At 44.3% G+C, this 15,742-nt stretch overlaps 32 non-coding genes across 32 annotated transcripts; all 32 read right to left on the bottom strand.

The window, feature by feature from the left end:
• Window positions 1–835: 835 nt before the first annotated feature.
• Window positions 836–908, bottom strand: TRNAT-UGU (transfer RNA threonine (anticodon UGU)). The gene has a single exon. It is a non-coding gene; the product is annotated as a tRNA-Thr (tRNA).
• A 99-nt stretch (window positions 909–1,007) lies between these two features.
• TRNAL-CAG (transfer RNA leucine (anticodon CAG)) lies at window positions 1,008–1,090 on the bottom strand. The gene has a single exon. It is a non-coding gene; the product is annotated as a tRNA-Leu (tRNA).
• A 612-nt stretch (window positions 1,091–1,702) lies between these two features.
• On the bottom strand, window positions 1,703–1,775 carry TRNAT-UGU (transfer RNA threonine (anticodon UGU)). The gene has a single exon. It is a non-coding gene; the product is annotated as a tRNA-Thr (tRNA).
• A 99-nt stretch (window positions 1,776–1,874) lies between these two features.
• On the bottom strand, window positions 1,875–1,957 carry TRNAL-CAG (transfer RNA leucine (anticodon CAG)). The gene has a single exon. It is a non-coding gene; the product is annotated as a tRNA-Leu (tRNA).
• Window positions 1,958–2,569: 612 nt separating this feature from the next.
• On the bottom strand, window positions 2,570–2,642 carry TRNAT-UGU (transfer RNA threonine (anticodon UGU)). Its single transcript has one exon. It is a non-coding gene; the product is annotated as a tRNA-Thr (tRNA).
• Window positions 2,643–2,741: 99 nt separating this feature from the next.
• TRNAL-CAG (transfer RNA leucine (anticodon CAG)) lies at window positions 2,742–2,824 on the bottom strand. The gene has a single exon. It is a non-coding gene; the product is annotated as a tRNA-Leu (tRNA).
• Window positions 2,825–3,436: 612 nt separating this feature from the next.
• Window positions 3,437–3,509, bottom strand: TRNAT-UGU (transfer RNA threonine (anticodon UGU)). Its single transcript has one exon. It is a non-coding gene; the product is annotated as a tRNA-Thr (tRNA).
• Window positions 3,510–3,608: 99 nt separating this feature from the next.
• TRNAL-CAG (transfer RNA leucine (anticodon CAG)) lies at window positions 3,609–3,691 on the bottom strand. The gene has a single exon. It is a non-coding gene; the product is annotated as a tRNA-Leu (tRNA).
• A 613-nt stretch (window positions 3,692–4,304) lies between these two features.
• TRNAT-UGU (transfer RNA threonine (anticodon UGU)) lies at window positions 4,305–4,377 on the bottom strand. Its single transcript has one exon. It is a non-coding gene; the product is annotated as a tRNA-Thr (tRNA).
• Window positions 4,378–4,476: 99 nt separating this feature from the next.
• Window positions 4,477–4,559, bottom strand: TRNAL-CAG (transfer RNA leucine (anticodon CAG)). Its single transcript has one exon. It is a non-coding gene; the product is annotated as a tRNA-Leu (tRNA).
• A 612-nt stretch (window positions 4,560–5,171) lies between these two features.
• Window positions 5,172–5,244, bottom strand: TRNAT-UGU (transfer RNA threonine (anticodon UGU)). The gene has a single exon. It is a non-coding gene; the product is annotated as a tRNA-Thr (tRNA).
• Window positions 5,245–5,333: 89 nt separating this feature from the next.
• Window positions 5,334–5,416, bottom strand: TRNAL-CAG (transfer RNA leucine (anticodon CAG)). The gene has a single exon. It is a non-coding gene; the product is annotated as a tRNA-Leu (tRNA).
• A 613-nt stretch (window positions 5,417–6,029) lies between these two features.
• On the bottom strand, window positions 6,030–6,102 carry TRNAT-UGU (transfer RNA threonine (anticodon UGU)). Its single transcript has one exon. It is a non-coding gene; the product is annotated as a tRNA-Thr (tRNA).
• Window positions 6,103–6,201: 99 nt separating this feature from the next.
• On the bottom strand, window positions 6,202–6,284 carry TRNAL-CAG (transfer RNA leucine (anticodon CAG)). Its single transcript has one exon. It is a non-coding gene; the product is annotated as a tRNA-Leu (tRNA).
• Window positions 6,285–6,897: 613 nt separating this feature from the next.
• Window positions 6,898–6,970, bottom strand: TRNAT-UGU (transfer RNA threonine (anticodon UGU)). Its single transcript has one exon. It is a non-coding gene; the product is annotated as a tRNA-Thr (tRNA).
• Window positions 6,971–7,069: 99 nt separating this feature from the next.
• TRNAL-CAG (transfer RNA leucine (anticodon CAG)) lies at window positions 7,070–7,152 on the bottom strand. The gene has a single exon. It is a non-coding gene; the product is annotated as a tRNA-Leu (tRNA).
• A 613-nt stretch (window positions 7,153–7,765) lies between these two features.
• On the bottom strand, window positions 7,766–7,838 carry TRNAT-UGU (transfer RNA threonine (anticodon UGU)). Its single transcript has one exon. It is a non-coding gene; the product is annotated as a tRNA-Thr (tRNA).
• Window positions 7,839–7,937: 99 nt separating this feature from the next.
• TRNAL-CAG (transfer RNA leucine (anticodon CAG)) lies at window positions 7,938–8,020 on the bottom strand. Its single transcript has one exon. It is a non-coding gene; the product is annotated as a tRNA-Leu (tRNA).
• Window positions 8,021–8,805: 785 nt separating this feature from the next.
• On the bottom strand, window positions 8,806–8,888 carry TRNAL-CAG (transfer RNA leucine (anticodon CAG)). The gene has a single exon. It is a non-coding gene; the product is annotated as a tRNA-Leu (tRNA).
• A 612-nt stretch (window positions 8,889–9,500) lies between these two features.
• On the bottom strand, window positions 9,501–9,573 carry TRNAT-UGU (transfer RNA threonine (anticodon UGU)). The gene has a single exon. It is a non-coding gene; the product is annotated as a tRNA-Thr (tRNA).
• A 99-nt stretch (window positions 9,574–9,672) lies between these two features.
• Window positions 9,673–9,755, bottom strand: TRNAL-CAG (transfer RNA leucine (anticodon CAG)). Its single transcript has one exon. It is a non-coding gene; the product is annotated as a tRNA-Leu (tRNA).
• A 612-nt stretch (window positions 9,756–10,367) lies between these two features.
• TRNAT-UGU (transfer RNA threonine (anticodon UGU)) lies at window positions 10,368–10,440 on the bottom strand. The gene has a single exon. It is a non-coding gene; the product is annotated as a tRNA-Thr (tRNA).
• Window positions 10,441–10,539: 99 nt separating this feature from the next.
• On the bottom strand, window positions 10,540–10,622 carry TRNAL-CAG (transfer RNA leucine (anticodon CAG)). The gene has a single exon. It is a non-coding gene; the product is annotated as a tRNA-Leu (tRNA).
• Window positions 10,623–11,234: 612 nt separating this feature from the next.
• TRNAT-UGU (transfer RNA threonine (anticodon UGU)) lies at window positions 11,235–11,307 on the bottom strand. The gene has a single exon. It is a non-coding gene; the product is annotated as a tRNA-Thr (tRNA).
• A 99-nt stretch (window positions 11,308–11,406) lies between these two features.
• Window positions 11,407–11,489, bottom strand: TRNAL-CAG (transfer RNA leucine (anticodon CAG)). Its single transcript has one exon. It is a non-coding gene; the product is annotated as a tRNA-Leu (tRNA).
• A 613-nt stretch (window positions 11,490–12,102) lies between these two features.
• TRNAT-UGU (transfer RNA threonine (anticodon UGU)) lies at window positions 12,103–12,175 on the bottom strand. Its single transcript has one exon. It is a non-coding gene; the product is annotated as a tRNA-Thr (tRNA).
• Window positions 12,176–13,036: 861 nt separating this feature from the next.
• On the bottom strand, window positions 13,037–13,109 carry TRNAT-UGU (transfer RNA threonine (anticodon UGU)). Its single transcript has one exon. It is a non-coding gene; the product is annotated as a tRNA-Thr (tRNA).
• A 99-nt stretch (window positions 13,110–13,208) lies between these two features.
• On the bottom strand, window positions 13,209–13,291 carry TRNAL-CAG (transfer RNA leucine (anticodon CAG)). The gene has a single exon. It is a non-coding gene; the product is annotated as a tRNA-Leu (tRNA).
• Window positions 13,292–13,904: 613 nt separating this feature from the next.
• On the bottom strand, window positions 13,905–13,977 carry TRNAT-UGU (transfer RNA threonine (anticodon UGU)). The gene has a single exon. It is a non-coding gene; the product is annotated as a tRNA-Thr (tRNA).
• Window positions 13,978–14,771: 794 nt separating this feature from the next.
• TRNAT-UGU (transfer RNA threonine (anticodon UGU)) lies at window positions 14,772–14,844 on the bottom strand. The gene has a single exon. It is a non-coding gene; the product is annotated as a tRNA-Thr (tRNA).
• Window positions 14,845–14,943: 99 nt separating this feature from the next.
• TRNAL-CAG (transfer RNA leucine (anticodon CAG)) lies at window positions 14,944–15,026 on the bottom strand. The gene has a single exon. It is a non-coding gene; the product is annotated as a tRNA-Leu (tRNA).
• Window positions 15,027–15,638: 612 nt separating this feature from the next.
• On the bottom strand, window positions 15,639–15,711 carry TRNAT-UGU (transfer RNA threonine (anticodon UGU)). Its single transcript has one exon. It is a non-coding gene; the product is annotated as a tRNA-Thr (tRNA).
• Between the last annotated feature and the right edge of the window lie 31 nt (window positions 15,712–15,742).

Below are 15,742 nucleotides of genomic sequence, written 5' to 3'. Positions count from 1 at the left end.
TTTTTTGCACTAAAGCTAGAGCGTTAAAAGAGCAAGAGAACCTAAAGAGCAAGCTGTGAAAAGCTGAAACTGCTTTCAGTAGTGGGATTCGAACCCACGCCTCCAGTGGAGACTGCAACCTGAACGCAGCGCCTTAGACCGCTCGGTCATCCTTACCTGTTGAGAAGTGCTTCAGCAAGATCCCGTGAGGCTCATATGTAGTCTAATGTGCTGCTATCTCTGCGGAGGCCTACGTGTCAAAGTTTTGGCTTCATGTCGCTCTTCCGCCTGGAGCTCAAGGAACAAAAGTAATCTGTTGAACGTCACATGATGGAGAAAATGCTCTACAACAAGCCTCACCCTTTTCACCTTTTTCTTGCTACCTTCCTCATGTACAAAGCATTGGAAGAAAAATACAAAGACACATGTTAAAAGTGCAAAAGTAGTATCTTAATACAATGATACGCAGATATCCAGCGTCTTGCAGTTAGCAAGATATCTCTCTTTGCTTGAATTGCACTTTTCTTTCCATGCGGATAGCGAGCGTCTTGCAGTTAGCAAGATATCTCTCTTTGCTTGAATTGCACTTTTCTTTCCATGCGGATAGCGAGCGTCTTGCAGTTAGCAAGATATCTGTTTGCTTGAATTGCACTCTTCTTTCCATGCAGAATTAGAGAGCGAGTCTTTGTAGCAGATGTTATCTCTTTCAAGATGTGGTGAAATTCAAGTTGTCCTAACCATTAAATTTCATCATCTCGAGGCCTTCATATAGTCATAACCTTACGTTACTTTGGGCCTTTTGGGGAAAAATCTAATTATGCCAATTTGCGAGCTACGGTTCCCGAAAATGGCAGAAAGGCCCCAGTGAGATTTGAACTCGCGACCTCTGGTTTACAAGACCAGTGCTCTAACCCCTGAGCTATGGAGCCCTATTTTTTTCATGTTGGATAGCATTTTTTTTGCACTAGAGCTAGAGCGCTAAAGGAGCAAGAGAACCTAAAGAGCAAGCTGTGAAAAGCTGAAACTGCTTTCAGAAGTGGGATTCGAACCCACGCCTCCAGTGGAGACTGCGACCTGAACGCAGCGCCTTAGACTGCTCGGCCATCCTGACCTGTTGAGGAGTGCTTTAGCAAGATCCCGTGATGCTCATATGTAGTCTAATGTGCTGCTATCTCTGCGGAGGCCTACGTCTCAACGTTTTGGCTTCATGTCGCTCTTCCGCCTGGAGCTCAAGGAACAAAAGAAATCTGTTGAACGTCACATGATGGAGAAAATGCTCTACAACAAGCCTCACCCTTTTCACCTTTTTCTTGCTACCTTCCTCATGTACAAAGCATTGGAAGAAAAATACAAAGACACATGTTAAAAGTGCAAAAGTAGTATCTTAATACAAGGATACGCAGATAGCCAGCGTCTTGCAGTTAGCAAGATATCTCTCTTTGCTTGAATTGCACTTTTCTTTCCATGCGGATAGCGAGCGTCTTGCAGTTAGCAATATATCTGTTTGCTTGAATTGCACTTTTCTTTCCATGCAGAATTAGAGAGCAAGTCTTTGTAGCAGATGTTATCTCTTTCAAGATGTGGTGAAATTCAAGTTGTCCTAACCATTAAATTTCATTATCTCGAGGCCTTCATATAGTCATAACCTTACGTTACCTTGGGCCTTTTGGGGAAAAATCTAATTATGCCAATTTGCGAGCTACGGTTCCCGAAAATGGCAGAAAGGCCCCAGCGAGATTTGAACTCGCGACCTCTGGTTTACAAGACCAGTGCTCTAACCCCTGAGCTATGGAGCCCTATTTTTCTAATGTTGGACAGCATTTTTTTTGCACTAGAGCTAGAGCGCTAAAGGAGCAAGAGAACCTAAAGAGCAAGCTGTGAAAAGCTGAAACTGCTGTCAGAAGTGGGATTCGAACCCACGCCTCCAGTGGAGACTGCGACCTGAACGCAGCGCCTTAGACCGCTCGGCCATCCTGACCTGTTGAGGAGTGCTTTAGCAAGATCCCGTGATGCTCATATGTAGTCTAATGTGCTGCTATCTCTGCGGAGGCCTACGTGTCAACGTTTAGGCTTCATGTCACTCTTCCGCCTGGAGCTCAAGGAACAAAAGAAATCTGTTGAACGTCACATGATGGAGAAAATGCTCTACAACAAGCCTCACCCTTTTCACCTTTTTCTTGCTACCTTCCTCATGTACAAAGCATTGGAAGAAAAATACAAAGACACATGTTAAAAGTGCAAAAGTAGTTTCCTAATACAAGGACACGCAGATAGCCAGCGTCTTGCAGTTAGCAAGATATCTCTCTTTGCTTGAATTGCACTTTTCTTTCCATGCGGATAGCGAGCGTCTTGCAGTTAGCAAGATATCTGTTTGCTTGAATTGCACTCTTCTTTCCATGCAGAATTAGAGAGCGAGTGTTTGTAGCAGATGTTATCTCTTTCAAGATGTGGTGAAATTCAAGTTGTCCTAACCATTAAATTTCATCATCTCGAGGCCTTCATATAGTCATAACCTTACGTTACCTTGGGCCTTTTGGGGAAAAATCTAATTATGCGAATTTGCGAGCTACGGTTCCCGAAAATGGCAGAAAGGCCCCAGCGAGATTTGAACTCGCGACTTCTGGTCTACAAGACCAATGCTCTAACCCCTGAGCTATGGAGCCCTATTTTTCTAATGTTGGACAGCATTTTTTTTGCACTAGAGCTAGAGCGCTAAAGGAGCAAGAGAACCTAAAGAGCAAGCTGTGAAAAGCTGAAACTGCTGTCAGAAGTGGGATTCGAACCCACGCCTCCAGTGGAGACTGCGACCTGAACGCAGCGCCTTAGACCGCTCGGCCATCCTGACCTGTTGAGGAGTGCTTTAGCAAGATCCCGTGATGCTCATATGTAGTCTAATGTGCTGCTATCTCTGCGGAGGCCTACGTCTCAACGTTTTGGCTTCATGTCGCTCTTCCGCCTGGAGCTCAAGGAACAAAAGAAATCTGTTGAACGTCATATGATGGAGAAAATGCTCTACAACAAGCCTCACCCTTTTCACCTTTTTCTTGCTACCTTCCTCATGTACAAAGCATTGGAAGAAAAATACAAAGACACATGTTAAAAGTGCAAAAGTAGTATCTTAATACAAGGATACGCAGATAGCCAGCGTCTTGCAGTTAGCAAGATATCTCTCTTTGCTTGAATTGCACTTTTCTTTCCATGCGGATAGCGAGCGTCTTGCAGTTAGCAATATATCTGTTTGCTTGAATTGCACTTTTCTTTCCATGCAGAATTAGAGAGCAAGTCTTTGTAGCAGATGTTATCTCTTTCAAGATGTGGTGAAATTCAAGTTGTCCTAACCATTAAATTTCATTATCTCGAGGCCTTCATATAGTCATAACCTTACGTTACCTTGGGCCTTTTGGGGAAAAATATAATTATGCGAATTTGCGAGCTACGGTTCCCGAAAATGGCAGAAAGGCCCCAGCGAGATTTGAACTCGCGACCTCTGGTTTACAAGACCAGTGCTCTAACCCCTGAGCTATGGAGCCCTATTTTTCTAATGTTGGACAGCATTTTTTTTGCACTAGAGCTAGAGCGCTAAAGGAGCAAGAGAACCTAAAGAGCAAGCTGTGAAAAGCTGAAACTGCTGTCAGAAGTGGGATTCGAACCCACGCCTCCAGTGGAGACTGTGACCTGAACGCAGCGCCTTAGACCGCTCGGCCATCCTGACCTGTTGAGGAGTGCTTTAGCAAGATCCCGTGATGCTCATATGTAGTCTAATGTGCTGCTATCTCTGCGGAGGCCTACGTGTCAACGTTTAGGCTTCAAGTCACTCTTCCGCCTGGAGCTCAAGGAACAAAAGAAATCTGTTGAACGTCACATGATGGAGAAAATGCTCTACAACAAGCCTCACCCTTTTCACCTTTTTCTTGCTACCTTCCTCATGTACAAAGCATTGGAAGAAAAATACAAAGACACATGTTAAAAGTGCAAAAGTAGTATCTTAATACAAGGATACCCAGATATCCAGCGTCTTGCAGTTAGCAAGATATCTCTCTTTGCTTGAATTGCACTTTTCTTTCCATGCGGATAGCGAGCGTCTTGCAGTTAGCAAGATATCTGTTTGCTTGATTTGCACTCTTCTTTCCATGCAGAATTAGAGAGCGAGTCTTTGTAGCAGATGTTATCTCTTTCAAGATGTGGGGAAATTCAAGTTGTCCTAACCTTTAGATTTCATAATCTCGAGGCCTTCATATAGTCATAACCTAACCGTTACCTTGGGCCTTTTGGGGAAAAATCTAATTATGCCAAATTGCGAGCTACGGTTCCCGAAAACGGCAGAAAGGCCCCAGCGAGATTTGAACTCGCGACCCCTGCTTTACAAGACCAGTGCTCTAACCCCTGAGCTATGGAGCCCTGTTTTTCTAATTTTGGACAGCATTTTTTTTGCACTAGAGCTAGAGCGCTAAAGGAGCAAGAGAACCTAAAGAGCAAGCTGTGAAAAGCTGAAACTGCTGTCAGAAGTGGGATTCGAACCCACGCCTCCAGTGGATACTGCGACCTGAACGCAGCGCCTTAGACCGCTCGGTCATCTTGACCTGTTGAGGAGTGCTTCAGCAAGATCCTGTGATGCTCATATGTAGTCTAATGTGCTGCTATCTCTGCGGAGGCCTACGTGTCAACGTTTTGGCTTCATGTCGCTCTTCCGCCTGGAGCTCAAGGAACAAAAGTAATCTGTTGAACGTCACATGATGGAGAAAATGCTCTACAACAAGCCTCACCCTTTTCACCTTTTTTTTGCTGCCTTCCTCATGTACAAAGCATTGGAAGAAAAATACAAAGACACATGTTAAAAGTGCAAAAGTAGTATCCTAATACAAGGACACGCAGATAGCCAGCGTCTTGCAGTTAGCTAGATATCTCTCTTTGCTTGAATTGCACTTTTCTTTCCATGCGGATAGCAAGCGTCTTGCAGTTAGCAAGATATCTGTTTGCTTGAATTGCACTCTTCTTTCCATGCAGAATTAGAGAGCGAGTCTTTGTAGCAGATGTTATCTCTTTCAAGATGTGGGGAAATTCAAGTTGTCCTAACCTTTAGATTTCATCATCTCGAGGCCTTCATATAGTCATAACCTTACGTTACCTTGGGCCTTTTGGGGAAAAATCTAATTATGCCAATTTGCGAGCTACTGTTCCCGAAAACGGAAGAAAGGCCCCAGCGAGATTTGAACTCGCGACCCCTGGTTTACAAGACCATTGCTCTAACTCCTGAGCTATGGAGCCCTGCTTTTCAAATTTTGGACAGCATTTTTTTTGCACTAGAGCTAGAGCGCTAAAGGAGCAAGAGAACCTAAAGAGCAAGCTGTAACTGCTGTCAGAAGTGGGATTCGAACCCACGCCTCCAGTGGAGACTGCGACCTGAACGCAGCGCCTTAGACCGCTCGGACATCCGGACCTGATGAAGAGTGCTTCAGCAAGATCCCGTGATGCTCATATGTAGTCTAATGTGCTGCTATCTCTGCGGAGGCCTACGTCTCAACGTTTTGGCTTCATGTCGCTCTTCCGCCTGGAGCTCAAGGAACAAAAGAAATCTGTTGAACGTCACATGATGGAGAAAATGCTCTACAACAAGCCTCACCCTTTTCACCTTTTTCTTGCTACCTTCCTCATGTACAAAGCATTGGAAGAAAAATACAAAGACACATGTTAAAAGTGCAAAAGTAGTATCTTAATACAAGGACACGCAGATATACAGCGTCTTGCAGTTAGCAAGATATCTCTCTTTGCTTGAATTGCACTTTTCTTTCCATGCGGATAGCGAGCGTCTTGCAGTTAGCAAGATATCTGTTTGCTTGAATTGCACTCTTCTTTCCATGCAGAATTAGAGAGCGAGTCTTTGTAGCAGATGTTATCTCTTTCAAGATGTGGGGAAATTCAAGTTGTTCTAACCTTTAGATTTCATAATCTCGAGGCTTTCATATAGTCATAACCTAACCGTTAACTTGGGCCTTTTGGGAAAAAATCTAATTATGCCAATTTGCGAGCTACGGTTCCCGAAAACAGAAGAAAAGCCCCAGCAAGATTTGAACTCGCGACCCCTGGTTTACAAGACCAGTGCTCTAACCCCTGAGCTATGGAGCCCTGTTTTTCAAATTTTGGACAGCATTTTTTTTGCACTAGAGCTAGAGCGCTAAAGGAGCAAGAGAACCTAAAGAGCAAGCTGTGAAAAGCTGAAACTGCTGTCAGAAGTGGGATTCGAACCCACGCCTCCAGTGGAGACTGCGACCTGAACGCAGCGCCTTAGACCGCTCGGCCATCCTGACCTGTTGAGGAGTGCTTTAGCAAGATCCCGTGATGCTCATATGTAGTCTAATGTGCTGCTATCTCTGCGGAGGCCTACGTGTCAACGTTTAGGCTTCATGTCACTCTTCCGCCTGGAGCTCAAGGAACAAAAGAAATCTGTTGAACGTCACATGATGGAGAAAATGCTCTACAACAAGCCTCACCCTTTTCACCTTTTTCTTGCTACCTTCCTCATGTACAAAGCATTGGAAGAAAAATACAAAGACACATGTTAAAAGTGCAAAAGTAGTATCCTAATACAAGGACACGCAGATAGCCAGCGTCTTGCAGTTAGCAAGATATCTCTCTTTGCTTGAATTGCACTTTTCTTTCCATGCGGATAGCGAGCGTCTTGCAGTTAGCAAGATATCTGTTTGCTTGAATTGCAATCTTCTTTCCATGCAGAATTAGAGAGCGAGTCTTTGTAGCAGATGTTATCTCTTTCAAGATGTGGGGAAATTCAAGTTGTCCTAACCTTTAGATTTCATAATCTCGAGGCCTTCATATAGTCATAACCTAACCGTTACCTTGGGCCTTTTGGGGAAAAATCTAATTATGCCAAATTGCGAGCTACGGTTCCCGAAAACGGCAGAAAGGCCCCAGCGAGATTTGAACTCGCGACCCCTGCTTTACAAGACCAGTGCTCTAACCCCTGAGCTATGGAGCCCTGTTTTTCAAATTTTGGACAGCATTTTTTTTGCACTAGAGCTAGAGCGCTAAAGGAGCAAGAGAACCTAAAGAGCAAGCTGTGAAAAGCTGAAACTGCTGTCAGAAGTGGGATTCAAACCCACGCCTCCAGTGGAGACTGCGACCTGAACGCAGCGCCTTAGACCGCTCGGCCATCCTGACCTGTTGAGGAGTGCTTTAGCAAGATCCTGTGATGCTCATATGTAGTCTAATGTGCTGCTATCTCTGCGGAGGAATACGTGTCAATGTTTAGGCTTCATGTCACTCTTCCGCCTGGAGCTCAAGGAACAAAAGAAATCTGTTGAACGTCACATGATGGAGAAAATGCTCTACAACAAGCCTCACCCTTTGCACCTTTTTCTTGCTACCTTTCTCATGTACAAAGCATTGGAAGAAAAATACAAAGACACATGTTAAAAGTGCAAAAGTAGTATCTTAATACAAGGACACGCAGATATCCAGCGTCTTGCAGTTAGCAAGATATCTCTCTTTGCTTGAATTGCACTTTTCTTTCCATGCGGATAGCGAGCGTCTTGCAGTTAGCAAGATATCTGTTTGCTTGAATTGCACTCTTCTTTCCATGCAGAATTAGAGAGCGAGTCTTTGTAGCAGATGTTATCTCTTTCAAGATGTGGGGAAATTCAACTTGTCCTAACCTTTAGATTTCATAATCTCGAGGCCTTCATATAGTCATAACCTAACCATTACCTTGGGCCTTTTGGGGAAAAATCTAATTATGCCAATTTGCGAGCTACGGTTCCTGAAAACGGCAGAAAGGCCCCAGCGAGATTCGAACTCGCGACCCCTGGTTTACAAGACCAGTGCTCTAACCCCTGAGCTATGGAGCCCTGTTTTTCTAATTTTGGACAGCATTTTTTTTGCACTAGAGCTAGAGCGCTAAAGGAGCAAGAGAACCTAAAGAGCAAGCTGTGAAAAGCTGAAACTGCTTTCAGAAGTGGGATTCGAACCCACGCCTCCAGTGGAGACTGCGACCTGAACGCAGCGCCTTAGACTGCTCGGCCATCCTGACCTGTTGAGGAGCTCTTTAGCAAGATCCCGTGATGCTCATATGTAGTCTAATGTGCTGCTATCTCTGCGGAGGCCTACGTCTCAACGTTTTGGCTTCATGTCGCTCTTCCGCCTGGAGCCCAAGGAACAAAAGAAATCTGTTGAACGTCATATGATGGAGAAAATGCTCTACAACAAGCCTCACCCTTTTCACCTTTTTCTTGCTACCTTTCTCATGTACAAAGCATTGGAAGAAAAATACAAAGACACATGTTAAAAGTGCAAAAGTAGTATCTTAATACAAGGATACGCAGATAGCCAGCGTCTTGCAGTTAGCAAGATATCTCTCTTTGCTTGAATTGCACTTTTCTTTCCATGCGGATAGCGAGCGTCTTGCAGTTAGCAATATATCTGTTTGCTTGAATTGCACTTTTCTTTCCATGCAGAATTAGAGAGCAAGTCTTTGTAGCAGATGTTATCTCTTTCAAGATGTGGTGAAATTCAAGTTGTCCTAACCATTAAATTTCATTATCTCGAGGCCTTCATATAGTCATAACCTTACGTTACCTTGGGCCTTTTGGGGAAAAATCTAATTATGCCAATTTGCGAGCTACGGTTCCCGAAAATGGCAGAAAGGCCCCAGCGAGATTTGAACTCGCGACCTCTGGTTTAACAAGACCAGTGCTCTAACCCCTGAGCTATGGAGCCCTATTTTTCTAATGTTGGACAGCATTTTTTTTGCACTAGAGCTAGAGCGCTAAAGGAGCAAGAGAACCTAAAGAGCAAGCTGTGAAAAGCTGAAACTGCTGTCAGAAGTGGGATTCGAACCCACGCCTCCAGTGGAGACTGCGACCTGAACGCAGCGCCTTAGACCGCTCGGCCATCCTGACCTGTTGAGGAGTGCTTTAGCAAGATCCCGTGATGCTCATATGTAGTCTAATGTGCTGCTATCTCTGCGGAGGCCTACGTCTCAACGTTTTGGCTTCATGTCGCTCTTCCGCCTGGAGCTATAGGAACAAAAGTAATCTGTTGAACGTCACATGATGGAGAAAATGCTCTACAACAAGCCTCACCCTTTTCACCTTTTTCTTGCTACCTTCCTCATGTACAAAGCATTGGAAGAAAAATACAAAGACACATGTTAAAAGTGCAAAAGTAGTATCCTAATACAAGGACACGCAGATAGCCAGCGTCTTGCAGTTAGCAAGATATCTCTCTTTGCTTGAATTGCACTTTTCTTTCCATGCGGATAGCGAGCGTCTTGCAGTTAGCAAGATATCTGTTTGCTTGAATTGCACTCTTCTTTCCATGCAGAATTAGAGAGCGAGTGTTTGTAGCAGATGTTATCTCTTTCAAGATGTGGTGAAATTCAAGTTGTCCTAACCATTAAATTTCATCATCTCGAGGCCTTCATATCATCATAACCTTACGTTACCTTGGGCCTTTTGGGGGAAAATCTAATTATGCCAATTTGCGAGCTACGGTTCCCGAAAATGGCAGAAAGGCCCCAGCGAGATTTGAACTCGCGACCTCTGGTCTACAAGACCAGTGCTCTAACCCCTGAGCTATGGAGCCCTATTTTTCTAATGTTGGACAGCATTTTTTTTGCACTAGAGCTAGAGCGCTAAAGGAGCAAGAGAACCTAAAGAGCAAGCTGTGAAAAGCTGAAACTGCTGTCAGAAGTGGGATTCGAACCCACGCCTCCAGTGGAGACTGCGACCTGAACGCAGCGCCTTAGACCGCTCGGCCATCCTGACCTGTTGAGGAGTGCTTTAGCAAGATCCCGTGATGCTCATATGTAGTCTAATGTGCTGCTATCTCTGCGGAGGCCTACGTGTCAACGTTTAGGCTTCATGTCACTCTTCCGCCTGGAGCTCAAGGAACAAAAGAAATCTGTTGAACGTCACATGATGGAGAAAATGCTCTACAACAAGCCTCACCCTTTTCACCTTTTTCTTGCTACCTTCCTCATGTACAAAGCATTGGAAGAAAAATACAAAGACACATGTTAAAAGTGCAAAAGTAGTATCTTAATACAAGGATACGCAGATATCCAGCGTCTTGCAGTTAGCAAGATATCTCTCTTTGCTTGAATTGCACTTTTCTTTCCATGCGGATAGCGAGCGTCTTGCAGTTAGCAAGATATCTGTTTGCTTGAATTGCACTCTTCTTTCCATGCAGAATTAGAGAGCGAGTCTTTGTAGCAGATGTTATCTCTTTCAAGATGTGGTGAAATTCAAGTTGTCCTAACCATTAAATTTCATTATCTCGAGGCCTTCATATAGTCATAACCTTACGTTACCTTGGGCCTTTTGGGGAAAAATCTAATTATGCCAATTTGCGAGCTACGGTTCCCGAAAATGGAAGAAAGGCCCCAGCGAGATTTGAACTCGCGACCTCTGGTTTACAAGACCAGTGCTCTAACCCCTGAGCTATGGAGCCCTATTTTTCTAACGTTGGACAGCATTTTTTTTGCACTAGAGCTAGAGCGCTAAAGGAGCAAGAGAACCTAAAGAGCAAGCTGTGAAAAGCTGAAACTGCTGTCAGAAGTGGGATTCGAACCCACGCCTCCAGTGGAGACTGCGACCTGAACGCAGCGCCTTAGACCGCTCGGCCATCCTGACCTGTTGAGGAGTGCTTTAGCAAGATCCCGTGATGCTCATATGTAGTCTAATGTGCTGCTATCTCTGCGGAGGCCTACGTGTCAACGTTTTGGCTTCATGTCGCTCTTCCGCCTGGAGCTCAAGGAACAAAAGAAATCTGTTGAACGTCATATGATGGAGAAAATGCTCTACAACAAGCCTCACCCTTTTCACCTTTTTCTTGCTACCTTCCTCATGTACAAAGCATTGGAAGAAAAATACAAAGACACATGTTAAAAGTGCAAAAGTAGTATCTTAATACAAGGATACGCAGATATCCAGCGTCTTGCAGTTAGCAAGATATCTCTCTTTGCTTGAATTGCACTTTTCTTTCCATGCGGATAGCGAGCGTCTTGCAGTTAGCAATATATCTGTTTGCTTGAATTGCACTTTTCTTTCCATGCAGAATTAGAGAGCAAGTCTTTGTAGCAGATGTTATCTCTTTCAAGATGTGGTGAAATTCAAGTTGTCCTAACCATTAAATTTCATTATCTCGAGGCCTTCATATAGTCATAACCTTACGTTACCTTGGGCCTTTTGGGGAAAAATCTAATTATGCCAATTTGCGAGCTACGGTTCCCGAAAATGGCAGAAAGGCCCCAGCGAGATTTGAACTCGCGACCTCTGGTTTACAAGACCAGTGCTCTAACCCCTGAGCTATGGAGCCCTATTTTTCTAATGTTGGACAGCATTTTTTTTGCACTAGAGCTAGAGCGCTAAAGAAGCAAGAGAACCTAAAGAGCAAGCTGTGAAAAGCAGAAACTGCTGTCAGAAGTGGGATTCGAACCCACGCCTCCAGTGGAGACTGCGACCTGAACGCAGCGCCTTAGACCGCTCGGCCATCCTGACCTGTTGAGGAGTGCTTTAGCAAGATCCCGTGATGCTCATATGTAGTCTAATGTGCTGCTATCTCTGCGGAGGCCTACGTCTCAACGTTTAGGCTTCATGTCACTCTTCCGCCTGGAGCTCAAGGAACAAAAGAAATCTGTTGAACGTCACATGATGCAGAAAATGCTCTACAACAAGCCTCACCCTTTTCACCTTTTTCTTGCTACCTTCCTCATGTACAAAGCATTGGAAGAAAAATACAAAGACACATGTTAAAAGTGCAAAAGTAGAATCTTAATACAAGGACACGCAGATATCCAGCGTCCTGCAGTTAGCAAGATATCTCTCTTTGCTTGAATTGCACTTTTCTTTCCATGCGGATAGCGAGCGTCTTGCAGTTAGCAAGATATCTGTTTGCTTGAATTGCACTCTTCTTTCCATGCAGAATTAGAGAGCGAGTCTTTGTAGCAGATGTTATCTCTTTCAAGATGTGGGGAAATTCAAGTTGTCCTAACCTTTAGATTTCATAATCTCGAGGCCTTCATATAGTCATAACCTAACCGTTACCTTGGGCCTTTTGGGGAAAAATCTAATTATGCCAATTTGCGAGCTACGGTTCCTGAAAACGGCAGAAAGGCCCCAGTGAGATTTGAACTCGCGACCCCTGGTTTACAAGACCAGTGCTCTAACCCCTGAGCTATGGAGCCCTGTTTTTCTAATTTTGGACAGCATTTTTTTTGCACTAAAGCTAGAGCGTTAAAAGAGCAAGAGAACCTAAAGAGCAAGCTGTGAAAAGCTGAAACTGTTTTCAGTACTGGGATTCGAACCCACGCCTCCAGTGGAGACTGCAACCTGAACGCAGCGCCTTAGACCGCTCGGTCATCCTTACCTGTTGAGGAGTGCTTCAGCAAGATCCCGTGAGGCTCATATGTAGTCTAATGTGCTGCTATCTCTGCGGAGGCCTACGTGTCAAAGTTTTGGCTTCATGTCGCTCTTCCGCCTGGAGCTCAAGGAACAAAAGTAATCTGTTGAACGTCACATGATGGAGAAAATGCTCTACAACAAGCCTCACCCTTTTCACCTTTTTCTTGCTACCTTCCTCATGTACAAAGCATTGGAAGAAAAATACAAAGACACATGTTAAAAGTGCAAAAGTAGTATCTTAATACAATGATACGCAGATATCCAGCGTCTTGCAGTTAGCAAGATATCTCTCTTTGCTTGAATTGCACTTTTCTTTCCATGCGGATAGCGAGCGTCTTGCAGTTAGCAAGATATCTCTCTTTGCTTGAATTGCACTTTTCTTTCCATGCGGATAGCGAGCGTCTTGCAGTTAGCAAGATATCTGTTTGCTTGAATTGCACTCTTCTTTCCATGCAGAATTAGAGAGCGAGTCTTTGTAGCAGATGTTATCTCTTTCAAGATGTGGTGAAATTCAAGTTGTCCTAACCATTAAATTTCATCATCTCGAGGCCTTCATATAGTCATAACCTTACGTTACTTTGGGCCTTTTGGGGAAAAATCTAATTATGCCAATTTGCGAGCTACGGTTCCCGAAAATGGCAGAAAGGCCCCAGTGAGATTTGAACTCGCGACCTCTGGTTTACAAGACCAGTGCTCTAACCCCTGAGCTATGGAGCCCTATTTTTTTCATGTTGGATAGCATTTTTTTTGCACTAGAGCTAGAGCGCTAAAGGAGCAAGAGAACCTAAAGAGCAAGCTGTGAAAAGCTGAAACTGCTTTCAGAAGTGGGATTCGAACCCACGCCTCCAGTGGAGACTGCGACCTGAACGCAGCGCCTTAGACTGCTCGGCCATCCTGACCTGTTGAGGAGTGCTTTAGCAAGATCCCGTGATGCTCATATGTAGTCTAATGTGCTGCTATCTCTGCGGAGGCCTACGTCTCAACGTTTTGTCTTCATGTCGCTCTTCCGCCTGGAGCTCAAGGAACAAAAGAAATCTGTTGAACGTCACATGATGGAGAAAATGCTCTACAACAAGCCTCACCCTTTTCACCTTTTTCTTGCTACCTTCCTCATGTACAAAGCATTGGAAGAAAAATACAAAGACACATGTTAAAAGTGCAAAAGTAGTATCTTAATACAAGGATACGCAGATAGCCAGCGTCTTGCAGTTAGCAAGATATCTCTCTTTGCTTGAATTGCACTTTTCTTTCCATGCGGATAGCGAGCGTCTTGCAGTTAGCAAGATATCTGTTTGCTTGATTTGCACTCTTCTTTCCATGCAGAATTAGAGAGCGAGTCTTTGTAGCAGATGTTATCTCTTTCAAGATGTGGGGAAATTCAAGTTGTCCTAACCTTTAGATTTCATAATCTCGAGGCCTTCATATAGTCATAACCTAACCGTTACCTTGGGCCTTTTGGGGAAAAATCTAATTATGTCAATTTGCGAGCTACGGTTCCCGAAAACGGCAGAAAGGCCCCAGCGAGATTTGAAATCGCGACCCCTGGTTTACAAGACCAGTGCTCTAACCCCTGAGCTATGGAGCCCTGTTTTTCTAATGTTGGACAGCATTTTTTTTGCACTAGAGCTAGAGCGCTAAAGGAGCAAGAGAACCTAAAGAGCAAGCTGTGAAAAGCTGAAACTGCTTTCAGTAGTGGGATTCGAACCCACGCCTCCAGTGGAGACTGCAACCTGAACGCAGCGCCTTAGACCGCTCGGTCATCCTGAGCTGTTGAGGAGTGCTTCAGCAAGATCCCGTGAGGCTCATATGTAGTCTAATGTGCTGCTATCTCTGCGGAGGCCTACGTGTCAACGTTTTGGCTTCATGTCGCTCTTCCGCCTGGAGCTCAAGGAACAAAAGTAATCTGTTGAACGTCACATGATGGAGAAAATGCTCTACAACAAGCCTCACCCTTTTCACCTTTTTCTTGCTAACTTCCTCATGTACAAAGCATTGGAAGAAAAATACAAAGACACATGTTTAAAGTGCAAAAGTAGTTTCCTAATACAAGGACACGCAGATAGCCAGCGTCTTGCAGTTAGCAAGATATCTCTCTTTGCTTGAATTGCACTTTTCTTTCCATGCGGATAGCGAGCGTCTTGCAGTTAGCAAGATATCTGTTTGCTTGAATTGCACTCTTCTTTCCATGCAGAATTAGAGAGCGAGTGTTTGTAGCAGATGTTATCTCTTTCAAGATGTGGTGAAATTCAAGTTGTCCTAACCATTAAATTTCATCATCTCGAGGCCTTCATATAGTCATAACCTTACGTTACCTTGGGCCTTTTGGGGAAAAATCTAATTATGCCAATTTGCGAGCTACGGTTCCCGAAAATGGCAGAAAGGCCCCAGCGAGATTTGAACTCGCGACTTCTGGTCTACAAGACCAATGCTCTAACCCCTGAGCTATGGAGCCCTATTTTTCTAATGTTGGACAGCATTTTTTTTGCACTAGAGCTAGAGCGCTAAAGGAGCAAGAGAACCTAAAGAGCAAGCTGTGAAAAGCTGAAACTGCTGTCAGAAGTGGGATTCGAACCCACGCCTCCAGTGGAGACTGCGACCTGAACGCAGCGCCTTAGACCGCTCGGCCATCCTGACCTGTTGAGGAGTGCTTTAGCAAGATCCCGTGATGCTCATATGTAGTCTAATGTGCTGCTATCTCTGCGGAGGCCTACGTCTCAACGTTTTGGCTTCATGTCGCTCTTCCGCCTGGAGCTCAAGGAACAAAAGAAATCTGTTGAACGTCATATGATGGAGAAAATGCTCTACAACAAGCCTCACCCTTTTCACCTTTTTCTTGCTACCTTCCTCATGTACAAAGCATTGGAAGAAAAATACAAAGACACATGTTAAAAGTGCAAAAGTAGTATCTTAATACAAGGATACGCAGATAGCCAGCGTCTTGCAGTTAGCAAGATATCTCTCTTTGCTTGAATTGCACTTTTCTTTCCATGCGGATAGCGAGCGTCTTGCAGTTAGCAATATATCTGTTTGCTTGAATTGCACTTTTCTTTCCATGCAGAATTAGAGAGCAAGTCTTTGTAGCAGATGTTATCTCTTTCAAGATGTGGTGAAATTCAAGTTGTCCTAACCATTAAATTTCATTATCTCGAGGCCTTCATATAGTCATAACCTTACGTTACCTTGGGCCTTTTGGGGAAAAATCTAATTATGCCAATTTGCGAGCTACGGTTCCCGAAAATGGCAGAAAGGCCCCAGCGAGATTTGAACTCGCGACCTCTGGTTTACAAGACCAGTGCTCTAACCCCTGAGCTATGGAGCCCTATTTTTCTAATGTTGGACAGCATTTTTTT

This window comes from Staurois parvus, unplaced genomic scaffold (genome assembly GCF_062004578.1).
Source record: "Staurois parvus isolate SC_StPar_1 unplaced genomic scaffold, SC_StPar_1.0 ptg000151l, whole genome shotgun sequence".
NCBI classification, from domain to species: domain Eukaryota; kingdom Metazoa; phylum Chordata; class Amphibia; order Anura; family Ranidae; genus Staurois; species Staurois parvus.
This window is presented reverse-complemented; position numbering and strand designations above follow the sequence as displayed.